The 6,608-nt window shown below is 29.9% G+C and overlaps 1 pseudogene; it reads left to right on the top strand.

Moving 5' to 3' along the window:
* The first annotated feature begins 1,110 nt into the window (after window positions 1–1,110).
* Window positions 1,111–6,419, top strand: LOC7477426 (uncharacterized; annotated as a pseudogene).
* The last annotated feature ends 189 nt before the right edge of the window (window positions 6,420–6,608 follow it).

Genomic DNA, 6,608 nt, shown 5'->3' with positions numbered 1-6,608 from the left:
CATCCTCGTGGAGAGAAATGTAATTTAAAAAGATTGATTTTTTTCTTGACATTTTAGATTTCAATCTTAAAAGATTCCTTGAACGGGTCAGAAATAGATTCTTTGATCTCTTTTTAACTCTTACACTCTCTCACTTTTCTAAACAAGTTAAATTCAGACACTCTTTGACATTACTTTTTTTAAAAAAAGAAAAAATATTTAAAGCTTACAAAACTGTTTAAGACATAAATTATTATAAGATTTTGATATAAAAGTAAATATATATTTTCTCCTTTAAATCTAATAATTTATGTACAAATTCTGTTCACAAATGACCTGTTTTGTACTTAACTGAAAACGACTTAGTTTCAACACATTTAAGTTTGATAAATTATACGCTAATCATTCCCATTCAATATCTTGTTTAATATAAAAAAAAAATCCATAAGAAGCGATAGGGTAAGCTTATATCTCGTGATTTAGGTTTTGTAGTTATTTAACCTAGCTAGAATTTTTAATTCTATCTAGTAATCCGTGGTAATTCTATTTATTTTTTTTAAGAAAAAAACAATTTATGAGTTGAAATGATAATATAATAACCGGAGTCTTATATCATATTAATCTCGATAACTGTATTTTGAATTGGACCATTCTCAATGATTCTACAAGTCAATTGCCATTTTCTCATGAAGGTTAGCTAAAAATTAAAATATTGTATATTCGATTGGTCATATTTTAAATTTGTTTTTTAGATATTCATCAGTTTAAGTTCTATAAACCTCAAAACTACTAATGACTTACATGGTCGTTAACTTAAGGGTTCATAGAATTAGTCGAGTTACACGCAAGCTGGCCCGAACATTCATACTAATTTTAAAAAAATCTTGTAATGTTTTACATCACAGGACATCCATGTGTGTTTGGGAGTGTGGTTGCGGTTGCTTTTCAGAGTGTTTTTCACTCGGAAATGTATCAAAATAATATTTTTTTTTTTTAAAAAATTATTTTTGGCATCAGCACATCAAAATGATCTGAAAACACTTAAAAAATATTAATTTGAAGAAAAAAAAAACTAAAATTAAATTTTTTGAAAAGTGTTTTTTTAAAATACAAAAACAAACAATAATTAAATTAGAAGAAGTCTTCCAACTTTTCATTATCGAACTACTCTAGAACACCAACTGACGTTTTTGCTGTCTAAATGTCCCTCCCTTTTCCTTTGAAATACAAATAAAAACCCAAAGACTCCATAATTCAAAGTTTAAACAAATAAATAATCACAGCAAAAAAATAAATCAAAACTTTTATTGTAACATTTTAATATATAATTACCAACAGATGTCTTTGACACTCGTAGATCTATCTAGCAAAGTTATAAAAAATGGTTCAAAACTAAGATTACATATTAAAAAGTTGATCAAGTTAATTTAAAATAATGTTATTAAAAAAAAAACAATCAAAGGAACTTCATTTTGAATTTTAAAAAAACATTAAATTTGGTATCATTTCAGTTTTCATATAGTCAATTAAGTTTAATTGTATTAACTACCAATCTAATTTAATCTAAAACTTGACTAAACTTGAATTTTGAATTAGCGAGTTATCAGTTGACCAACTAAGTTGATATAAGATGAAAAATCTTATAGTAATCAAAGTAATTAGTGATATTCTATTAGTTATTTAATAAGTCTATATTGAAAAAAAAAACAATACCAAGAAAAGATAACAAATAAAACCTTGTCCAACATAAAATTTCTTTCTCGTATTTATTTTATTTTAAAATGAATCTATAAATACAACTAATAAAATTTCATTAATTACTCCCCTAGACACAATAAAATTCCCAGCCCATGATTAATAACAATGCTCTTTATCATGGATGGTTGTAGGAGACTTCAATGTTCTTGGTGTTTAATGATGTTTACTTACGTGAGAAATTAATGGGTAAGGTATTAATCATGAAGTTTAGAAGAAATTTCACACCCTCCGCTTATGCATGAGGTTCAACCATTACTAATACTAGGGGAATTGGAATTCTTGAATTTAATTGAATAGGATATTTTGCTAATTTATATTAATAAAAGTGTTTAATTGTGAATACATGATTATTTTGCTTGAAAATCTAAAGAAAACTCATGAATCCTATTGGAGGGAGGATTTGGTCAGATAGTCATCGGTAAAGAATGATGAAATTAGTTTTAATTTTATATAAAATTATGTTAAATTGGAGTAGATGAATTTTTCTATAATAAATTTAATTGATTCTTGTAAAAAAAAAACTAAAAAGTAAAAAAACAAAATATATATTCTATGGACAATGACATTGGCCAATTCAGCCAAACTTAGTGAGGGGTAGGGGAGATAGAGAAAAATTGGATTTGGTTCGGGGATGAGATTGTCATTTCTTATGTTCAAGATAAAAAAAAAAAGATAAAATAAACAAACCTCATTATTTTACTTTTAATTTAGAAATCATTGATATTACAAAAATTATAATTTATATTTGTTACGAGGAAAATGACATTAAATATGGGCGTTTAAGAAAAGATATAAATAGATGTATTTTGTTGGAAAGAAAATTGAAAAATATATATTTGTTGAAGAAACTTTTGTATAAAAATATTTTCATTAAAATATTGAGAGAAAGAAATTCCTTGGTTTTTCTCAAGTCAAGCATAAATAAAATAAATATTGACTTGTATGTAACAAAATGCTGTTCACAAAAATAAAACCCCAAAACCATTTACAACTTTCAAAACTAAAGAAATAACATAGAAATGTTCTCTCGCGTCTCTGTCCATAAACCCCAAACAAAAAGGAGACCTTCGGTAAAAGAGATTGCGAGAATCTGAGAATGTTCAGAAGGGCCCATTTGGCAATTATGTGGGCATGGGGTTGGTTAGGCACGGAGACGGCCATGAAGTTAATGTCCTGTCTTCCTTCTTGTTGCTCATCAAGACATTGAAGGAAACCTAACCGGTAACGGAGAGATTATAAACATTAATTTCTTTATCAACACAAATTTGACTAGGATGTGCTTGTAGCACAGTTCAAACAATGTTTATTTAAAATTTAATTTTTTTTTTATGTTTTCGGATTATATATCAAAAATATTTTTTTAAAAATAAAAAAAATATTATTTTAATACATTTCTAAGTGAAAATACTTTGCATCACTTTGAACACTTTAAACTGTAATTATTACTACATTCTCGAACACATTTTTAATCTAAAAAAGCTTTTCCAATGCCATTGTCTTTTTTATTCCCTTATCATTTTCAAATAAAAATAGAAATTTGGATATTATATCAAGAAAAACAAAAGACAGATAATTAAAGGTGAGGTGATTGGTTCATATTTTATTTTTAAAAACAACTAAATAATAAATTGTTTTTTTAAGATTCAAAACTAAACCAAACTAACCAAATCAAATTGAATCAAAAACCTACATATGTTATGGTTTTTTTTAATTTTTTTTTATCAAACTGAAATAATCTCTTTTTATATGATTTATACGATTGGGCTTTTTATTGATGTAAAAAAAACCAATTCCAATTGCCTAATTTTTTGGTCCTTTTTTGGAATTTTTCTTGGGCTTTTCAAAAAAATTTATCATTCGAAACAGGCTTCTTGGATTTATTACGGCCATGTAATTTAGCAGAAGATTTTGAACAATGTTGAGGCCCTATAGGATCAGAAACCTCCGAATAAACATCACCATCACCGGGAACCAGACACTCAATATTTTACAAAGAGTGTCATCTGGTGCCATTGCCATACTCAATATCTATGCTTCAAGAACTGTTACATTGATCTAGAACTATTATACCATTTTATCATTTGGCAAACACAGATCATGCTTTCTCAGAGCATTTAACAAATCAATTGACGTCTCAAATAGAGAAAAAAAACACCAAACGAAAAAGTAAAAACCTTCCACCATTGAAAATTATAGGCGAAGGAAGAAACTTACAGATAATAGAGAGGGCGGCACTGTTGTTAAGAGACAACAGACTAGAGACTAGAGAGAAGAGAGAAGACATATGAGAGAAAAGACAGAGGTGGGAAGTTGCAGGAAAAAAGATAACAAATTGTTGAGAGAGAAAGGGAGGTGAGGGTGGTTGCGGGAGGAAAGAGAATTAGGGAATTGGGGTTTGATTTAAGTTACAAACTAAACAAGTTCGTTTCGGTTTTAACTGAATCAAACCATAAACATTTGGGTTTTTTAGTATGTTTTTTCGGTTAATTAATTTTTTTATTTTTTCAATTTTTTCAGTTATTCAACTTTTTTTTTATCATCCTTAATAAAAATAAAGGTGACATTCCAATGTATTTTTTATTTACTTAAAATAATTTTTTTATATATATTTTCAGATTAATTTTATATGCTGATATTAAAAATAATTTAAAAAAATAAAAAAAAAATTATTTTAATATATTTCTAAATAAAAAAATATTTTAAATTGTTATCATCACCTTAACTTTAAAATATTTATTTTTTTAAGTTGGTGGCTATAAAAGTAGAACGTCTAAGAAAACTTAAGTATGCTTTTCACCTTGTTATTTTTAAGTTCAAGTTAAAAAAAAAAATGTGTAAGAATTTTTTTTAATGAGTGCACTTATCCAAAATATAAATGATCTATCTAACTAATTTTTTATTTATTTATTAACCATTCTCCAATGCCCTACATTATGTTTGTAAACATTAGATTTTTTATTTTTTATTTTTGTATGGAACTGCATTCTCTTCGCTGTGTAAATCTTCAAGAACCTTTAATTGAATACTTAATAGCACAGTTCTGTCAAACATCTGCTATGCAGTGTTTTGTTTCATTAATTTTGTCTTCGGAGCACTGGTCATATTAATCATTCTGAAAAGGAAATCTTTACAGAAAATCAGGCTCTTTATGACTCGACAATTGCTGAAAGGAGATTTGAGATGTTCTAGCTTGCTAATTCTCCAAGTAAACAATTTCAGCTGTTACTATAAACAAGTTTGTGATATTTATTATGAACCTGATATAAGCTATTTTAGCCTCCTCCTTTTTTTCATTTTCTTCTCGTTTTCTTCTTAATTTTAGCTTTTCAGTGACGCAGAGGTGGAATGCTAACTTGGCCAGTGGTTCTTGTCAGATTTAATGGATGAATCACTATGTGGATTTTTTTTTTCTTTTTGAGATGGCAGTCATATGAAGTTAATTCAAGAGGATTGGAATTTTTTTCGAAAAGCTGGCTTCCAGGGAACTCTCATCCCAAGGCATTGGTTTGTTGTTGTCATAGTTATGGAGATACTTGCACTTTTTTGTTTGAAGGTACGCAAATTGAGTGAAAGTTTAATGGTGCGCCATTTGTGGAAAATGGAGCTTAATTTACCTAGCTATGGAGGTGTCTACAGGAGTTGCAAGAAAGGTGGCATCTTCTGGCTATGGAGTTTTTGCAATGGCTTATCCAGGGTTTGGCCTTTCAGATGGTCTTCATGGCCATTTTCCAAGCCTTGATAAGCCTGTCAATGATGTCGCTGAGCATTACTCCAACATCAAAGTTTTACTTATCTTTCTTGAACTATAATCTGATGTTTCCGCCGGAGCTTGTGAATGGTAAATGACTTTTATTTAGGGAAGAAGAACTAAGACTCCATATGGGCAACTACAACTCTGAACACTGTTTGATTTCGTTGCAGAGAACCCTAAGCTCCGTAACCCCACAAGCTACCTGTTTGGACAGTCTTTGGGTGGAACAGAAGTATCCTCTTGAGCTCCATTTCGTTGGCGATTCTCACTTCCACTTAAGCTGAATAATCTTTTCTCTAGTTCACAGATAACATGATTCCACCATGGTTTGTGAAGCAAATTCTGACAGGTGTAGCTCAAGTCTCTTTCCAAAGTTGAAAATAGTTCCACACCAGAATTTAGTCAAGACGGTATTCAGAGACTTGAAAAGGCAAGAGCTGGTTTGCGTATTAGTCTTATGATCTAGCATAAAACACAGATGTAATGCATTATTGTTATGCATTTAATGTCCTTTTCTTCTCTCCGGGGCACATAAATGCTACTTGCTCTGTGTCTTCTGACCTTGAGACCTTTCTGCAACAGCTACTAACACAAGTTACGCGGTGAAAATATCCATTTTCTCATGCCATTTAGTATGTTTCTCATGCTAATAGTGCTCCATGAAGATTATTGGAGAAATTCCAACTTGGTGTAAAGTTTTTCGACAACTTTTACAAGCCAAGAATCACATGAAATTTTCAGGAGTTGTGGTTCTGATTGATTATGCAAAGTTCTTTCTAGTCTTTTCTGATGGTTATAGTTTGATCCGAAGTGGCAACATTTTGCGGGTTTCTCTCTGTCATTACTAATCCTGCATGGAGAAGCTGACGTAGTAACTGATCCATCAGTAAACAAGGCATTTCATGAGAAGGCAGGTAGCTCAGAAAGGTGAGACAGATAGATGAGATGATTTTCCGAGTACTCGACGGCATTATCTCCTGGCTTGATGAACACAGAATAAAATTTAATGCATGATGAAGTACATACAAAATCCATCCCTCTCCACAACATGTCTTATGCCCAATAAATTTATCAAGGAGCCTACCTTGGCTGCCATGATCTGTGCAATAAAGCTTCCTTC

The sequence above is a fragment of the Populus trichocarpa genome, chromosome 4, assembly GCF_000002775.5.
Source record: "Populus trichocarpa isolate Nisqually-1 chromosome 4, P.trichocarpa_v4.1, whole genome shotgun sequence".
NCBI lineage: Eukaryota > Viridiplantae > Streptophyta > Magnoliopsida > Malpighiales > Salicaceae > Populus > Populus trichocarpa.
This window is presented reverse-complemented; position numbering and strand designations above follow the sequence as displayed.